This window comes from Dasypus novemcinctus, chromosome 19, assembly GCF_030445035.2.
Source record: "Dasypus novemcinctus isolate mDasNov1 chromosome 19, mDasNov1.1.hap2, whole genome shotgun sequence".
NCBI classification, from domain to species: domain Eukaryota; kingdom Metazoa; phylum Chordata; class Mammalia; order Cingulata; family Dasypodidae; genus Dasypus; species Dasypus novemcinctus.
In genome coordinates, this window is record NC_080691.1 from 55,771,223 (window position 1) to 55,790,084 (window position 18,862).

An 18,862-nucleotide genomic window follows, 5' to 3' on the forward strand; every position below is an offset into this window, starting at 1 on the left:
AAAGATCTTTTTTTATTTGATATTAAAATAGGTACTCAAAGCTCTCTTTACTATTTTCTTATCTATTTTTATCATATTTTCACAATCAAACTATTTATGTCCTTGTAATTATGGAGTGTCTCTTGAAAAGGGCATGTATTTTGATCATAATTTTTATCCATTGTGTCAATCTATAACTTTGATTGGATAGTTTAATACACTTTTACATTTAAAATAACTATAGATACTGCATGACTTTCCTCTTCCCTTCTGATATAGGGCCTCCATATATCTTATACCCTTTTGACCATCGAGCTTTCTGTAATGCCTACTTTCATGTTTATATGATTATATGATTTTTTTTCTATTGTAACATTCTGAATGTGTTCTCATTTCATTCTGTAAGCATTTTTTAGGTATTTGCTTTGTGGATACCTCGATACTTGAATTTAGCATCATCAACCTGTAACAATCACATTTGATTTGATACCATCTTAATTTCATGAGCAGACCAAAACACGGTAGACATTAGCCCATTGATTTGCACTTTGTTGTTCTATTTCATATAAATTATATTTATATATCATCGTATGTCAAAAACCAAAGTTTATCATTAATTTTATGAATTTGCATTTTAAAAATTTAAGAAGCAAAAAAAAAATGGCATTACATGACAGTAAACGTAATGGAATAGTACTGGTATTAATAAGTACCCATATGGGTACCTTTAGGAGAAGTATTTATTTATTTAGATGGTCTCAGTACACTCTCTAGTGTCGATCCCTTTCTCTCTGAGGAACTTCCCTTAGCAATATTTGTAGTGTAGGTCTATTGAAGAAAAATCTCCTTCAGTTTTTGTCGATCTGGAAATACCTTAATGTCTCCTTCATTTCTGAAAGCCAGGCCCACTAGATATAAAGTTCTTTTTTCACAATCATTTTCTTCAATTGATTTAAATATTCTATTCCTTTATCGTCTGATTTCCACTTTTTTCAAGTGAGATATTGGTACTTGACCTTATTGGTTCTCCTTTATAATACACTTTGTTTTTCTCTTGCAGTTTCCAGAACTGTCTACTGTCCCTTGTATTTGGAAGTTTAACTACTATATACCTGGGGATGGTTCCCTTTGTGTTTATTCCATTTGTAGTTTATCCCATTTGGAGTCATCTTGAAAGAGTATATTCTTTCTTTTATTGCACGTTTTTTTATTTTAGAAACTGGGATTGAAATACAATTTTCAGTTTAAAATATTAACAATGAATAAACCTTACCTTTGTTATTTTAAGGTGCCTTGTTACAAAGCTCCTAGGAACATATGTTTACAAAACAAACAGCTAATACCACCCCCCACAGCTGAATCCATGATTTCTATGAAATCCCTTAATGTGAACAGTTATCTACTGAGAGATTTCTAAAATAAATTAGAAACATACTGGGCAAGGATTTGCTGCCATTCATATACTGTGCGTGGACAAGTCCATTTCATCACAAAGCATTTCAATTCAATATATACTGACATAAAATAAATCCAACAGAACACTGTATATTCATGAAAAATAGGACAAAATAGAATATGATTTTCAAATTTACCAGAGTCATTAAATTCATTAAAACATTCAGAGTCCTCTCCTCATGGACACTGCTGAGATCTTTAGATCTCATACCAAAGATGATATGGTCAGCACAATGATTAATATGAATAATTACAATAAAGAACGGTAGCAATTGTGTTGGTGGTGGGAGCAATCATTCAAGGACAAAACTGGATGAAGGGCTTTCTCTTTTCACAAGACAATCAAACAGAAACACAAGGCCAAAAAAGGTAAACAAACAAAACATATTCACAGGAAAACATGTCAAATTTGTAGTTTCATTTGAAATCAACAGGAAAAATATAAGTAAAGGTAATATTTCCTAGAGTAATTATGAAATGAAGTTAAAATTATCACACTGAACAGTTAACCCCAGAAGAAAAAAGATTTACATTTAAAGTCTTTCTTAAACCTCAGGCAACTTTTCAAAGTTAATGCATAAAATTGGTAATTTTGGTCATGCTGCACAAATCTTTTTTAAAAAATAGAGTTATAGAAAAACTTTTGTTTCCCATTTTGAATCATAAGCTCAAAGCCCAAGAGTAAAAGACCAATTGAAAGAATTGTAAATTATTTACAAATGCAGCACGTTCAACTGCCATAATGGCTTAGCTTCCATCCCCATAATAGTTTTTACTTTCTGCAGCAGCAGGTAACAGTTCTTAGTTCTCACAAGAAGCTGTTTCTACTACTGCCCAGAAGTCATTTTGAAAAGTTCCTGCAGTGTCCTAACAGCTCCAAAATAACCTTCATGTTCCAAAAACAGAGATTTTAGCTGTCCTTTGGACATATGCTGGCTGTTTCATAGAGACCATATTGATTCTGAGAAAATTCCCATCAAACACAGTTGTATGAATATTCGCATCCAGTGCACACATCCAAGCAATGGAGCGAATGTTGGTGACCAAAGTGGCTTGGGTGAGGTTTTCCTTGCTTATGGATTCTCACTTTTATTTACTCATTATACTGCCAAAGCTTGATGCTACAGGAGATCCCTGAAGACCAAATCATTCATTGTCTTGTCTGTAAATGTCCTTCACCAGCTTATCAACATTGGTGCCTTGGCCTTCAGCTGCCATTTCCAGATAGTCTTCAAAGGTCTCATAACCAGGAAGCAAGCGACATAGGCCTAGAAATGTTCCTCCCCCAAAACTGGTCCATGTACCTCTTTTGCAGCTGTTCTTGGAGGGCACTGCTAGAATGCTGACAGCTGAACCCATGGGAACCAGCAACACAGAGAATGTGTGGCTTTTTTGAACACAGTTTTGGATTTGTGAGATTTTCAGTATGGTAAAATTCTGGTTTTCCATAGAAGTCAACAGACCCTGAATCAGACAGTCCAGTTTATCCAGTTTGTGGAGCTGCAGCTCAGCCATGTGGCTGGTTCTTCCTCCTGAGTTCATGCTCTTCTGCAGTCAGCTAGCATTTCTTGGTCAGAGTCTGCTGAGTGGGTGGTGGCTGTGGCTGGAGTTCTGGCTGGAGCGGGAGGCTGTTGTCCATGGGACCTGAAATGCAGCCTGCTGTAGCTCGGGCTGGAGCCTCACCACCACCTGGGAACCCCAAATGCAGTGGAACAGCGGGTGGACACCATAGTGCAGCAGCCTGTTCATGACTGTGGTGGTAATGATGTCCCCCCTGGGCAGGTGGGGACAGGTGCTCCCACTGCCTGGCACTGTCACCCATGCCTGGGGCTAGCGGAGCAGAGCATGGGCTCTGGCTCAGGCTGCCTCACTGTATGCCATTCTCTTTAATTCCCCAGATTCTCCTTTCGGCTTCCAATTCAGCAGCTGCAGAGAGGGCTCCAGGGGATAGTGAGCCTATTATATTCTTTTGTTCCATTAAATTTGAGAAATTGTTTGTCATTTCTTTAAATATCCCTTTTGTCCATTTATTCATTTCATCTCCTTCTGGGACTCCCTTAATACATGTATTGATATGCATGATCATCTTTTAGGTTCTCTTTCCATTTAAAAATGCTTATCATGCTTCTCAGCCTGAATCTTTTAAATGGTCATTTCTTGGAGTTAACAGAATATTTTTATGTCAGCTCCAATCTAATGTTGAAATTCTCTAGGTAATATTAGGTTTCAGCTGTGATCTTCATTCTGTTTGATTTGTGTTTGATTCTTTTTTTTAAAAAAAATATTTCTTTATAGAGATTATTGTTCAATATTTCCTTGATGTCTTTTAGTTTTTTCTCCATATTTTTACTGATCTTCAGTATATTGAGGATATTTTTTAATACTCTTTTCCCAATATGCCCTAATATGCCTCGTCATTAGTGATTTCTGAATTTTTAATTTGTTCATCTTGATAGATATCATTTCTGGTTTCTTTGTTTTACCTGTAATCTTTTGTTGTAAAATCAACATTTTATATTTTAATGGGTTAATTCTGGGATTTAAAATCTGAGCTGCCTATTCCTTAAGTTAGTATCTCACTAGCGGTGTGAGGTATATTTCCTCTAAGTGCCAGGAACTAACAAAAAACAAACCTATGCAAAATCACCTTTCAATATTTTGCAACTGTGTTCTGTGTTACCTCATGTGCTCCTTCAAGGGTTAGCCCTGGTTCAATTCCTGGTACCACCTAAGAGATGGAAAACAGAGAGTGGCTCAAGCAATTGTCAGGCACTGACACCTTGTGACAAAGAAGTTATAGACTGAGGACTTATGTGAAGATTTTTCATATGTTATTTTATGTTTTTTATTATTTTTTTAAATTTTTTATTCCTTATATTATTCTCTAACACTGGGTACCTTACCAGCTTACCAGGCTACAAGGTGATTTATTGGTGAATACTGGCAGCCTGAGATTGTTCCTAGTGGCTTAAGAGGGAATCTTGCATTTCTGGGTTATTTTTCACGTTTTGTTTTTTCTTTCTTTGTTTCCATTTTTCTTTTCCTTATTTTTTTCTCCTTAGTTTCTTTATTCCCTCGCTTTCTTTTACTTATCCCTCTTTGCTTTTCTTAAATTCCACCTTTCAATTTTTGTTCTTCATTTTTTATTTTTCTCATCTTTCCAGTCTTTTATTTTATTTTATTCTTTCTTGTTTCATTTTCTTTTATTCCATATTTTTATTTTTATTCTGTTCTAATTTTTAAGATTTTCCCTCTTATGTGTTATTTTTTCCTATCTCTTTTATGGTTCCTTTTCTATCTTTTTTAAATTATTACTATTATTCTTTTTCTCTTCTTCACTCTTTCCTTTTCTATGTTCTTAATATTGTTTTTCATGGAAACAAGGATAAGTACATAGATATCAAAGAGGTGGGACCAGGTATCAAGAGGAACCTTAACATAAAATAAAACAATATAAACTCTAGATTAGATAGACAAGATAGATAATCATCTGAAAAAGCCCATCAAGAGTAGCAGATGCCTAGATACCAGCAAAAATTTACAAGCCATACTAAGTAACAGAAAGATGCAGTTCAGTCTAATGAACACACTAAAAAAGGAGGAAACACACAGAATATGGAACAAGTAATCAAGGGCATTCAAACAAATATCATGAATCAACTTAATGAAGTGAAGGAGAATTCACTGGTAGAATAATAGAAAAAATTGTAAACACACATAAAAAGATAAGAGATCTGATGGAGAGGAATGGTACAATGCCAGAAACCAAAAATATGCTAGAAGGACAAAACAGAAGATTTGAAAATGCTGAGGAAAGAACCAGTGATATTGAAGAAATTCTATCTGAATTCATACAGATAGTAGAACAGATAGATAAAATGGAAAAATCAGCATGGACTCATGGAATTTAATGACAACATTTAAAAGTACATATATATGTATTATATCATTCTAGAGGGAGAAAAGAAGGAAAAGGAGACAAAGGAGTATTGGGGGAAATAAAGGGTGAAAAATTCCCAACTCTTTCGAGAGACATGGATGTATATATCCAAGAAGGGCAGCACACTCAAAACAGTATAAATCCTAAAAGACCTACCCTAGATATATACTTATCAAAATGTAAAACACTCAAGGCAAAAAGAGAATATACTAAAAAATGAGCAGATGTGAATTAAGCAGTTGACAACCTGCTTTTCATATGGGAGGTCCCAGGTTAGGTTCCCTGTGGTTCCTAAAACAAAACAAAACAAAACAAAACAAAGTAGACAATGAGCTGACAATGAGTGCAAAGAATGAACAAAAACAATGAGCAAACATATAGGGCACAATTTGGGGGGGGGGCGGGGAGGGCAGGAAATGATGATGAAGAAAATTCCACATTCCAATTTTTGAACAAACAAGAATAAGCTTTAGAGAAATTCTGCAGTGTTTCCAGGTGTCTGTAAATGTCAGCCTCTTAAGAAATTGACAAGTTTCATCACATCTGAATGAAGCCAGAAGAACAGCCCTCCAGTATGGGAAAGATTGTTGCTATTTCTTTGTTCTCAATCTCCTCTCCCACAGTGACACCTAGGCCAAAAGGCCTTAGGGAGTTTTTTGGTTTTTTTTCGATTGTTGTTTGTTAGTTTCAGTCACTTTCAAAATGGCAACCTCCGGATCTTAAGCTGAAAACCAAATTCAAAACAAAACCAAAAAAACACCTTGCCTTTTTCATGTGATAAAATATATCAAACATGTCCCAACTGAGTCAGAATCACTCTTATCTATGTAACTCTACCTACAATCAACTGCAGGCTTCATTAATGGAAGAGTGGCATCCATCGCCCTCTCTTTTCTTAGCCCACCCTGGGCCTGCCAGGTTACATTCTAGGACTATGGGCAAGATTTATACATGCCTACTGGAACAGTCAGTATGGTGAAAGGTGGCAGATTTTGTTAAGTATGGAATGGCAAATGAAGCTACGGATGGCTCAGCCAGGAAAGAAATACTTGAAAATGTATTCTATAAGGAGAAAAAAAAAAGAATTACTGGGAGATGGGAGCTGCACAACTAAACATAAAGTAACCTGAGTTAGAGTCACCAAAAAAGACTCACTGCCTTGCAAGGAAGAGCAAGGAAGAATGGGCTGCTGAACCCACAGGACACCCCTCCCCATCAGTGGAAGGGTTCAAACCCAGGATATGGATAACAAAGTCAGTGATGTTATTCAGGAGGAGAGAGAGGCTTGTGGGCCCTAAGATCCTTTTTCACTGCAATACCCTGTGGTTCTAGCCAGCTTGGAGGTTTCACATGTGCAGGTGCTATGACGGCAGCAGCTAAATGAGAGAGGGCAAGCAAGAGTTGTGTCCGGCAGCATTCTATACCACTGAGTAGTGATGCATGTTCTAAGTTCACTGAACATGCTGCAGGAGTTCCACTGATAATAGTCCAAGGGAAAAGAGCACAGGAGAGAGCTGGGGATCACACCCCAAATGCATGTCCTTAAACCCTGAATTTTCACATACTGCTTGGTGCGGAAAACCGCCACACCTGCCGCTACTTTACCACCAGAGGTGATGAGCACCTGACACTTTAGAATTCCAACACCTGTCATCACATCATGCATCCCACATTTCCATCTGATAGTGTATTCTGACATACACAGAAGAAAAGCCTGCCTACTACCTGCCAAGATGTTCTTGAGAAGCTCTCTAAGCCATGTTATGAAACAAAACATCATCGAAGGACAGTCCTTTACTTATATTTTATTTAGATCTTATTTGTCCAACAAAAATCAATGTCCTTTCTTGCCTTTATAAGAAAATGTGTCTCCAATTATTGGTCCAAGCCTTCAGCTCCCAGAATTGCCCTCTCAGCTTCATGCTGTCTTTGAACCTCTTGATGATTAACTAAAAATAAAAGTAAAACACTTTTCAGATCTCCAATAATCCTCTGAAGTCTGTTTTCAAGAACTATTTTAGTTCTTCCCTCCCAGCATCATTGGCAATGTGTGAGGAGCTATTTGGTGATCCTACTGCAAAGCTAATGCACTCCATTCCACCCCTAACTTTCAAGTTCACCATTCCTCTCACCTCAAGACAAAGCACCCTCTAACCACATTTGCTTTTGTTACTGGATTTTATCTAGGTTCTTGGCTGTGCTGCAGAAATGAATTTTAAGAGCACACCAGGGGAAGTGGATTTGGCCCAATGGATAGGGCATCTGCCCACCACATGAGAGGTCCAAGGTTCAAACCGAGGGCCTCCTGACCCCGGTGATGAGCTGGCCCACGTGCAGTCCTGATGTGCGCAAGGAGTGCTGTGCCTTGCAGCAGTGTCCCCCGCCTAGGGGAGCCCCACACACAAGGAGTGCACCCCATAAGGAGAACTGCCCAGAACCAAAAAAGTACAGCCTGCCCAGGAATGGCACCACACACAAGGAGAGCTGATGCAGCAAGATGACACAAAAACAAAACACCGATTCCGGGTGCCGCCGACACAAGCAGACACAGAACACAGAGAATGTACAGAGAGAGCAGACAACTGGGGGTTGGGTGGGGAAGGGGAGAGCAATAAATAAAAAATAAAAATCCAGTTTAGTGAATAACTATTAAAAAAAGAAAAAAGAGCACACCGCGAGAGTTAGGTCAGTAATTTATTCAGATAGGGAGGGAAGAGAAAAGGGAGAAAATAACAGGGCAGGGGACCCAGGTAGAGAAGGGGGTGAAAAGGGATAAATTCCCTATTACAGATTATAAATCCCAGGTTTATTTGCATGGCTATGTGGCAGAGGAAATATGGCAAGAGTGGCACACAGAGGGCAGGAATGGGTCCAGAGGCAACAGAGCAGGGCAAGAGAGTGCCTAGGCCTTTTGGTCTGCTTTATAAACTATTACTTCTTCCACCCCTTTGCTAATGGCAGGTGAGGGGTTCCAGCGGTTTGCTCTTTTGATTGATTACTCCACCCATCAATCCCCCAGTGAGGACCCAATGATAAAGTCCTTGGGGGATATCCAGAGATTTCCCTTCCTCCCAGAAGTCGTCTTTGCTCTGGATAGCAGAATCCTGGGGATGGGGGACTTCCAGCAGCCATCGTGGAGGTCGCTGATGTACACATGGACTTCTTGCCAGGTTCCAGATCCATCTATTGATTCCCCATCTTACTAGCCTGCTTCACTTTGATCTCTTCTTCCTCCTTTAGTCTAAAAAGGGGTTTAAAGCTCTTGAAAAATGTCACCAAATTCCTTAGTTTAACAGACATATGTGGGGAGTTTAAAATAGTCATTGTGCTCATGGTTTTAGATTTTGCTGTGATGGCCAAAGGAAATATTGCCCTCCAACAATGGAAAACAGAGAAATACTTTTATAAAGGCAAGGCTGCTGGCGGGGGGCGGGGGGGGAGCGTTGATAAAGATGAAACAAACTGGAAGGATCTTCTCCATTTACTTGCAAGGGCAGTTAATTCAGACAGCTCCTGCATGACAGATCATTTCTTGCCAGCTTGGTACCAGATTAAAACAATGATTATGATGATGTAAGAGTTTCATCTTATACATCCATGTAAGTTGGGAGGGGGGGCACATATAAGCCTTGACTATGATTACCTGTCAAATTTCATTCTCACACTGAGGCAAAGCATTTAAAAAATGCTGCTCAGGACTGCTCAGAGGTGAGGGGGGAGGGGAATGAGTCTACATTTACTTTGAGATGTATATTTATTTACCTTTTAAAAACCAGAGGGGGCAAACACATACTGCTTGGCCAACCTGCAGTAAATCCTATATTTTAGGACAACTGGAAAATAATTGATTTCCAGGGCAACAATTTCTTATCACTGCCCTCTCTCCACTGTTATACCCACCCGCACACAGTTTTACCCAGGAGGCAATGGGGACTCCACTGGAAGTCAATAGCAAGTCGGGTGTTGGGCTAACACTGACTTGGGTCTCAACTCTGCAGACCAAAGTAATAGCTTTGGCATAGCACAGTTGACCGGGAATACCCGACTGCATGCTCAGAGTCCTTCCTCCACTCCACTATAGTATACTGAAGTCCCGAGAAAGCACTTAGGGGGACGCTGGGGTGGCAAAGTCACCCCAACATGCCCATTTACGAAAAAGAAGGAGCATGGGAGGGGAATAGAGACTCCTCAAAAGCTCTTTGCTGCTCAGGCTAGAGCTAAGGGTCTCAAGTCCTGCTTGGAATTCCAAAGCAAATGAGTATGGCATTGGAGTCCTCCTGGGGGGAGAGGGCGATCTCTCCCTAGGGCGCCTGGACAGGAGTTTGAGGGCAAACAAGCAAAAGTTAGGGTACCTTTGGACTGTCAAAGGGGCACAGAAGGGGGGGAGGCAGCAAAAGCCTCCCTTTACACCCAAGTGGGTGCGCCTTGACTGTGGGGCGAGGAGACCAAGTTGATGCGGCTGCCTGCACACACAAGCTGGCATCACTTGGGGAACTCCGGCTCCCCTCACTGCCTCTGCTGGCTCAGTTATGGCCCTAGGTCTGCAGGTGGGGGACAGAAGGAAGGGGGTGGGTCCTCGGGGCCCCATGGGTGAGAGTGTAAGGAGGAGAGGACCCAGGGGCAGGGCGCGGGGTGATTGTGCGCCTCACCTTGCTGACCACGTTCTGAACGAGGCCGGTGCGGATGCCCTAGTCGCACGCGTGGCAGTGGCAGTGGGAGACTTTGTCCTCCATGTCTGGAGGGGACAGCATGGGCGTGTCGCCCCAGGCGCCGCTCTTGTTTTTCCTCGTTGTCCATGGTCCCCAAGGCGGCAGTGGGAAAGGTGGAGTTAGGGGGTCTGCTCTAGTTCCCCAGGTCGCGGGTGCCCCATAGGCCCGAGGCGGTGACCCCCACCAGCTTGGCCCCTGGACCAACACCAGCGGAACCAGAGGTCGAGAACTGACCGAAGCCGAGAAACAGCGCCGGGATCCAAGGGAGCGGCAGGAGGACCTTCTGATAGCCCCGCCCAGGCCCGCAGGAAGGGCGGCACCGAGCTGTGCTCGTCCAGCAGCTGGAAGCTCCGCGCCCGCGCAGAGGAGCAGCAGCCCGGGTGCGGGACGGCAGCGACCGAATTTCCCCGTCCGCATCCCCGCCGGGCCCGCGTGAGCCCCCGGGGTCGCCGAGGCTGCTGCGTCCCCTGGCTGCAGTGCGCCCTTCTCCCCGGCGGGGGCTGGAGCCGCCCCAGCCTGCCGCCCGCCTCCTCTCGCTGCTGTTCTCCGGCCGTGGCCCCGGGCCGCGGGGCTAAGCGCAGTGCGTAGAGCGCGCCGCAGGCCTGGGAGCCGCCGCCCTCCACGCGCCCCTGCGGCGCCCGCGCCCTCAGCCAAAGCGCGCACGCGGCCAGTCGAGCGAGTCGCTCTCTGTGCGTTCTGCGCGCTCCCCCCGCTTCCGGCGGCGTCAGGCTGTCCCCATTCCACCTTGCTTCCTGTGCCACCGGCTGGCTGCGGCCCCCTCGGGTGCCCCGGAGGCCAAGTGCGGGCAGAGGCCGGCCTGCGGCCCCTCAGCCATGGCTGCTAATCAGGGGCTCCAGGCGGCTCCTGGTGGCGACGCTGCGCACCCGCGGGGCCGGCTCCGGGAGCCTGGGGCCAGCGGCTGTGCTGGCCAGCGGGACCCGCCGTTTCCCAGGCTGGATTGATTCCACTCCGGAAGCCTTCTGGAAGCCAACCTATTGGGCCCGCGTTGCAATGAGTCCGGAGCGGGCCTCCAGCCCCCGCAGCCCTACCCCACCGGGCCACCCACTATCAAAATATATTATTTTAAAGTGAGAGCCTGGAGGACCTGGTTATACTGGTCTTTTCAAATGTACCAGCACATTCCTGCCCAGAGCAGCATCGGAGATTTACATTTATCTCCAAAACAGCCCTTCAACTCCTCATGAAGATGTATGCTTGACCATGCATAGATTGAGTGGTAAACGCTCTCTAGTAAACATTGAGATTTGTGACACAGGTGTTAAGGCTTTGTTATCCCTAAGGTGGCCCTGGCATAATTATATACACACATGCACTATGGAAATCAATAAGTGCTATATAAATCCAGGGCTTTTTGGGGTATGCTGCTGTTCAGAGATTACAAGTACACTATTGTCATATGTTCATGACTCCAGTGATCCCATCTCTAACAAGACAAAACAATGTATTTTCTTACCACCCATTAGTCTTATCAAGAGATAACACTAATTTCCAACATTCATTAATATAACAGTAATAATGAAGTGATGAAAAAATAAAAAATGTTATTAAATAAGACTTCAAATTAGAGGTGCAATAATACAACTAAAATATTTTAACTTGAAAGAAGAAAGGAAAATAGACTTCACAGAATGCTAAAAGCACATGTAAAACTCACCATGTGGGCACTTGGCTTGCCACATGGGCACTGGCTCACATGTGGGCACTGGCTCACAATGCAGGCACTCATACGGGCTTAAATGACCATGTGGGCACTTGGTTCACAATGTGGGTACTTTCATAGGCACTCAACTCCCCATGTGGATATTGGCTCACACACAGGTACTGGCTCACTACATGGGCACTCATGTGGGCACTCATCTTGTCAGGTGGGCACTTGTATGTATGCTCAACTCACCATGTGGGCAGTTGGCTCACCACAGGGCACCCAGCTCACTGTATGCGCACTTGGCTCACCACATGGCACTGGCCCACTCTGCAGGCACACTTTCTCTTCTTCTTTACCAGAAGGCCCCAGGGATCAAACACAGGTCCTCTAATAGTGTAGGTGGAGGTCTTATCACTTGAGCTACATCTGCTTCCCAGGAAATGTGCTATTGATACAAGTAACAAGGATGAATTGTAAGCATATTGTGCTAGAGGAAGAATTCTGCTATTTGAAACTATATATTATATGACTCTATTTGTATAGAGATGGAAAACAGATCAATGGTTGCTAAGTGGTGGTACTGGGATAGGTAACAAGTAGTACAAGGAAATCTATTGGAGTGATGGAAGTGTTCTAAAACTGGATTGTGATGATTGTGTAACTGTATATATTCACAAAAACTCAAAAAAAAGAAATATCTAGAATCTTTCTCATGGCATATAAGGTCACACCATTTGATATCCCCATCTCTGTTGCCTCACTTCTCACCATTTTCACTATGTCCTGAGTTCTAGCAGTACTGAAATATATATACTTTCCCACACATACAATATTTATTGCTTGTTTGCTTTTGGTCATACAAAGGCCTGAAAAAGCTTCTCCTATATTCCTTGCCCATATTACTTATACTTATTTGAGAATTAGTCCAGTGTCCAGGAAGTTTCCCCACCCTTGTTTTCTCCCCCCAACTAGAGCTAAATTGTCCATCCTGCACTCCAGTGGTACTCTGCTTTTCTTTAAGTTTAAATACTTACCCCACTGTATTGAAATAGTTCATATATCCCACTAATTGTGACTTCCCAGGGAACATTTATCATGTATTCAAAACCTCCTATTCTTTCCAAGTCCATGGTATATAGAAGGTACTCAATTTGAGTTCCACAGTATTTATTCTATTCGTTTACTTCAACCCTAAAGATGATTTGTTATCTTTTTCATTTTTTTTAATGGGGTGGTTTTGCATGAAAATATCCCCATATTTATTGCATTTTTCTCTTCAGCCACTTCGCATGCATTGTCTTTTTTCATTTTTTCCTACTTTATGCTCTGCCTTTGTTTTATTGTAGCACTGCACCACTTAGAAATAGACATCCAATTTTGAGTTATAAGGGACCTTGTCATTCTAGCTATCCAACCCCATCCCCCATGCTCTATTTTGTGGATGAGAAACAGAGACCCAGGGAAGTTGGTGGTTTTTTTCAAGTAACAAAACTATTAAGAGTTAGTAAAAAGAAATGATTTCCAACTAGTCTATCTTAAAAAAAAAAAAGCCCAATGTAACTTCCTCTTGCCTTATCAATTGAGTCAAAACATTAAGCTCTAAGTTGCCATTTAATAACTTGATATTTCTCATTAATATTCCTCTTTGTGAGTTCTGGTGTTTTGTTTTAATTCTTCTTAAAGGAATTTATAACTGAGCTTTAAATAGAATAACTTAGCCAACAAAAAAATTTTTAAACCCAGATGACATAATTCTAGCCCCAATTCTGAGAGTCTGTTTTAGCAGTCACTTTTAATATTCTGTTCAATTTCAGTGACATGGCAGTGGACTATGAAGATGAATAAAAATTGTGCCATTACCCAGGATGGGAAATTTAATAGAAATACCATCGCCCTCTTTTGCACACTCTCTGAATATCTCCTTACTTGAGCAGGAATTACATTACTTGGTAGAATAAAAAAATAGAGAAATACTGGTTCTTTTGTTATTCTATGCATTGCACCTATCTTTCCATTTTTTTTCTAGAATGCAAAATAGGATCACTTGTAAGTGAAACTGCAGGTTATAATTATGAACTAACTTTCCAGTTAGGGACTATAATAAAATCTACTAACTTCCTCTGAGGGATGGATGTAAGTAATTAGCACATACTATATGAGAAATTCTCACTTTGGGAAGATGGAACCTCAAAGGCTATGATTTTTAATCCAGCGAACCAAACCAGAAGTAATTAGAACATTACACAAATCAACTTCTGCATTTTCAATATAGTATTTGACACATAGCAAATATAGGCTGGAATTTGGGGGAAAAGCAAACCGTATATTAGCTCACCCAAACTCATTTTAATATTTTTAGCTTTTGGTATTAAAGGAAAATCAGTCTTATATACATTTTTTGGGAGGTGGGGGAGAAATAACTGTTTTAATATTATGTAACAGAAAAATTTTCTACTTTTTTTCAACATACAAATTCCACTTGAGTGTAAGAAACCATCTGAGTTAGTTTAAATAGACAAAACTGCTTTCTTTTCTCTCAATTTCTACGAAAATGAATATTTCTGAATGAGAAATATAAATATATATAGTTTGAATTCCATTTTGAAAATATCCTGGCATATAAACATGCCAATTTCATGACAGCTGAGAAAAACTAGTGTGAGACTTAAATCTCATAAAGTGAATATGTGCTACCTTTAATACATGAGAATGCCACCATTGGGAAATACATGCTCCACTTCTCTTTAGCCAAATACCAAGAAAATCCTTCTGTAATTGTGACTTTGTTGGTTCCCTCTGAATATTTTTTATATGATCAAGAACAATCATTATACTTTTACTTTTTAGTTCCTTTCTAGCGAATTTCATGATGAGTCTGAGTATGGGCTTCTTTTATTTCTTATCATAGGTCATGTCTTTCAGAACATATTGGGAAGATAATACACTGACCCACAAGGATAGTAATTATGGCTTCTTTCTACAGAAAGGAAATAATGGTTTCTTTAATGATTTTAAGTTACACTTTCAGACTTTTTTCGAAATGTAAGAATCCAATGTAAAAGTCCACTTCTCATGTGAGCAAGATTGCTTAAATCATAATAATCCTTTACTTTAATGATTTTTGATAGTTCCCAATGTGTTCTCACATATAAGTTCCAGCAAAATTCATCTTATGGAGGTGTTTGTTTCCATTTATTTCAGGTGAAGAAACTGAGACACGAAGAGATTATGTATTTTTTCTTTCACACACCTAGATGATGTTGTCAGGAATGGAATCCATATCTCTTGACTCTAAATCCAATGTTTTTTTTTAGCTCAAGTGACTGTCATTTACAGAACAGTCAATGATATTTCACCAAATAAATACATAAATTATATGACTGTTCCCTGATAGAGATTGATCAGGATAATGTAAGAGTTTTAATTTCTTCTCTTAGCAAACTAGCTATATTCAATTCATGGAATTTTGATTTTTAGATTTCTATTTTAATGTGTGCAAACATGTAGTATATTACATGAAAGTATTCTTTATTTTTAAAAGAGTACTTTGAGGTTTAGCTACCCTAAATATAGCTCCAGCCTCTGTGCTGCCTGGCTTTTGTATTCCTTGTTCTCATCAGGCTTTGAGGGCCTCAAGCTGTGGTTGTTATGCTGGATTCTGGAAGTAATGGTCAGTCTGGGGATGAGCAACATAATTATTCTTCCTATGGAAATCAAGAGAACCAAGGCTATGGACAAGTACCACAAAGCTATTCTTTTATGGTTATGGGCAAAAGACTGATTCCTCATATGGACAGAGCTATGGCAGCTACTCCAGTTATGGACAAAGCCAATCAGTTTACTCACAGTCAGATGGTGTTTATGAGACTCAAGAGCAGAGCTCATATAGCCAGCAAACTTATAATAACCAGGGGGAGCAGCACAGAATCATCAGGAGGCCAGTGTGGAAGAGTGCCGTCATATGAACAGACTGTGGTCAGCAAGAGTCATCTGACCAGCAATCAGGCTATGACCAACATCAGCTCTCATATAATGAGCAAATTATCATCAGCAGAATGATTCCTATAATAAAACCAGCTGTCTTGACATTCATATAGGGAAAATTACAGCTACTATATACAAGATGACTGTTGTGATGGGAGTAGGTATGGAGAAGATAATAGAGTATATGGTGGGTCACAGGGAGGAGGTAGAGGGTGTGGGAGGTATGATAAGGATGGAAGAGGCTCTATGACAGGGTCAAGAGGTGGTAACTGTAGTGGCTTCAAAAATTTTTGTGGTCACAAGGGTTATGGGCCCAGACCAGGTGGACCAGATGCTGATTCTGAATCTCATGAGTCTCCTTCAGCTAAGGCAGCCATAGATTGGTTTGATGGGAAATATTACCATGACAATATCATTAAAGTACTCTTTGCCACTAGAAGAACTTAACTCATGAGAGGAGGTGGAAATGGTGCATGGTAAGGCCGTAGAAAATATAAGAGGCCATGGAGGCTTTCAGGGAAGAGGTGGAGACCCCAACAGTGGGGACTTGGCTTATTCTAATCTCTCATGTGGAAATATGAACTTTCCTCAAAGAAACTCCTTTAATCAGTGCAATGAGCCTAGACCAGAGGACTCTTATCCAGGAGGAGATTTCTGGGGGAAGGGCTACAGTGGAGAGAAGGGATACAGAGGTTGTGGGGGCAGAGGTGGAGACCAGTTAGATAGAGTGGAGACACAAGTGATTGTGGCTAAGTGGGGACAGAAGTGGTGGTGGTGGCTACAGAGGAGAAAGAGTTGGAGGTGGCTATGATGGAGAAAGATATGGGAGTGGTTATGGCAGGGACAGAAGTGGGAGCAACTATGGAGGGGACAGAGGATGCAACTAAGTCAGGAACAGAGGAGGCAGCTGTGGCAGAGACTAAGGAGGCTATGAAGGATACCAAAGGGGGAGAGTGGCGATGATGGAGACCAAAGTGGTAGCTGTGGAGGAGACCAATATGGGGCTACAGAGGCAAAATGAGAGGAAGAAACAGCTGCACAAGTGATCAGCACAACACAGCACAATGAATATACTGATGACTGTTTTGAATGTTTCTTTGTCCCTGACATGATCTTCAGTGAACTTGCCAGATTTTTGCCTGCTGGTACCCTTGTGGCCTCTTCTTAAGTAGTGAAATTAAGTAACATTTTGATTTTTATTTGGGTGGGAAGACTGGTAAAGTTTTTCTCTTAGAAATGTCCATTGAAATTTCCTGTTTTAGTTTCCACCCTTCTCCTTCCCACTCCTTGAAGCTGAGTGCATTATAAAACATTGCCAAAATGGAAAGTGTTTTGTAATACTGGAATAAGGGCTGCTTGTTTTGTGGAAAAAAGTACTTCAGAAAGTATTATATTTACGTTCTATTATATGTGTAATATGTATTTGCCCAAACACATGTTTATTACATGTATATGTGTATATACATATAAACTAATTTACATATAAATTTAAATAGAACCAGGATTAATGGGAAGAATATATATCACTAATAGTCATTGTAATTGTATGAAAATTGACATGGTAGATGAATGTAGAATGGTTAATTAAGATAATATTTCTTTATCCATGGCTATAAATAAAATACCACATTTCATTGTTTACTGAATTTTCCATATTTTTGGACTCTTGGTTTTTTCTAATTAAATAAAATTATTTAGAATTTGTAAATGTTCCATAAAAAATACAGAGGATTCCCATAGGTCCTGTTCCTCACACTACCCACAATTACTCTCATTAACAACATCTTCATTAGTGTGGTACATTAATTGAAATTGATGAACACAATTTGGAGCATTGCCACTAAACAGGGATTATGGTTTACATAGTAGTTTACACTCTCACCCACACATTTCTGTAGGTTTTGGCAAGATATATAATGGTGTGTATCTGTCATTGCAATGTCATTCAGGACAATTCTCAACTCCTTAAAATGCCCGTATATTTCACCTGCTTTCCCTCTCCCTGACCTCAGAAACTCCAGTGTCCACTGCCTCCACATCAATGCTATAAGTTCTTCCATTGCTATAATCACAATGTCTATAGTACAATACCAGTAAGTTCAGTCTAGTCCATGGTTCCTTCCCCAATTCTGGGATGGTGATGCCCACTCCACCTCTAATTGAGAGGGACTTCAGTCCCATAGGGTCAATGGATGAGACTCTCTTGCTTGCAGTTATAGGTTCTCTCAGTTCCTTAGTATGGAGGTTGTCCATCGTCACCTTCTTGTTAGTTGAACTGGGTAAGTCCAATGAACTGGAGAGTAGGTGTTGCGACTCTGTTGAAGCTAAGGGCCCAGCTGGCAGATGGACAGTCCAAAGATTCAAATCTCTTCTACATATGCCTACCAACTCCAGGACAAAATATAGGTTCAAATACAAGGGACCAAAGAACCATGTGCAGGGGAACCATGACTGAATCTAATTCTGACACACTGGGAAGCACAAACACTAAAGTAGAGCCCACAGGCAAGGCATCAAACTCATGAGCTATCTGCCCTGACCATAATGCCTGGGTATCCCAAGAGTCCTCAGGAGCCCCACTATTTGTGGGTAGTGCCTAATTTGGCAGTCAATAAGATCCTGCTGAGATGCGCAAAACTGTAACTTCAGAAATGACTTCCTGACTCACTTTGAAGTTTTTGGGCCATATAAACTCATTTTTCTTTACCTTTTCCCCCTTTAGGTCAATGTATTTTACCAGTTGTATTGCTAGTTGGTGCTTGGTTCTAATTCCTCAGTCCCAGGGAGGTTCCACCTTAGAAGTCATGTCACATGATGTGGGGAATTTGTTACATTTATATGCTGAGTTAAGCTTAGAGAGAGGCCACATTTGGGCAAAAAGGAGGCTCTCAGGAGGCAACACTCAGGCACCCTATAATACTATGCTAAGTTTCAATTTCATGAGTAAAGGTTCATAAGGACAGTCATCAATATCATGGGTCCATAAATGGGCCATCCTCCTTCACCAGCCATTGCTTCTGTACTTGGAGAATTCTTGCTGTTCCATCAGAGAATGTGGCAGAGTTCACAAGCATGGGAATTCAATGTTCTTTTGGTTATTGTGTGAATCTTCACCCACTGTGACAATGT

General features: G+C 41.0%; 2 pseudogenes; one reads left to right on the forward strand and one right to left on the reverse strand.

Moving 5' to 3' along the window:
- Positions 1 to 2,261: 2,261 nt before the first annotated feature.
- On the reverse strand, positions 2,262 to 2,949 carry LOC131274627 (pantothenate kinase 1 pseudogene; annotated as a pseudogene).
- A 12,448-nt stretch (positions 2,950 to 15,397) lies between these two features.
- On the forward strand, positions 15,398 to 16,620 carry LOC101426137 (TATA-binding protein-associated factor 2N pseudogene; annotated as a pseudogene).
- Positions 16,621 to 18,862: the final 2,242 nt, after the last annotated feature.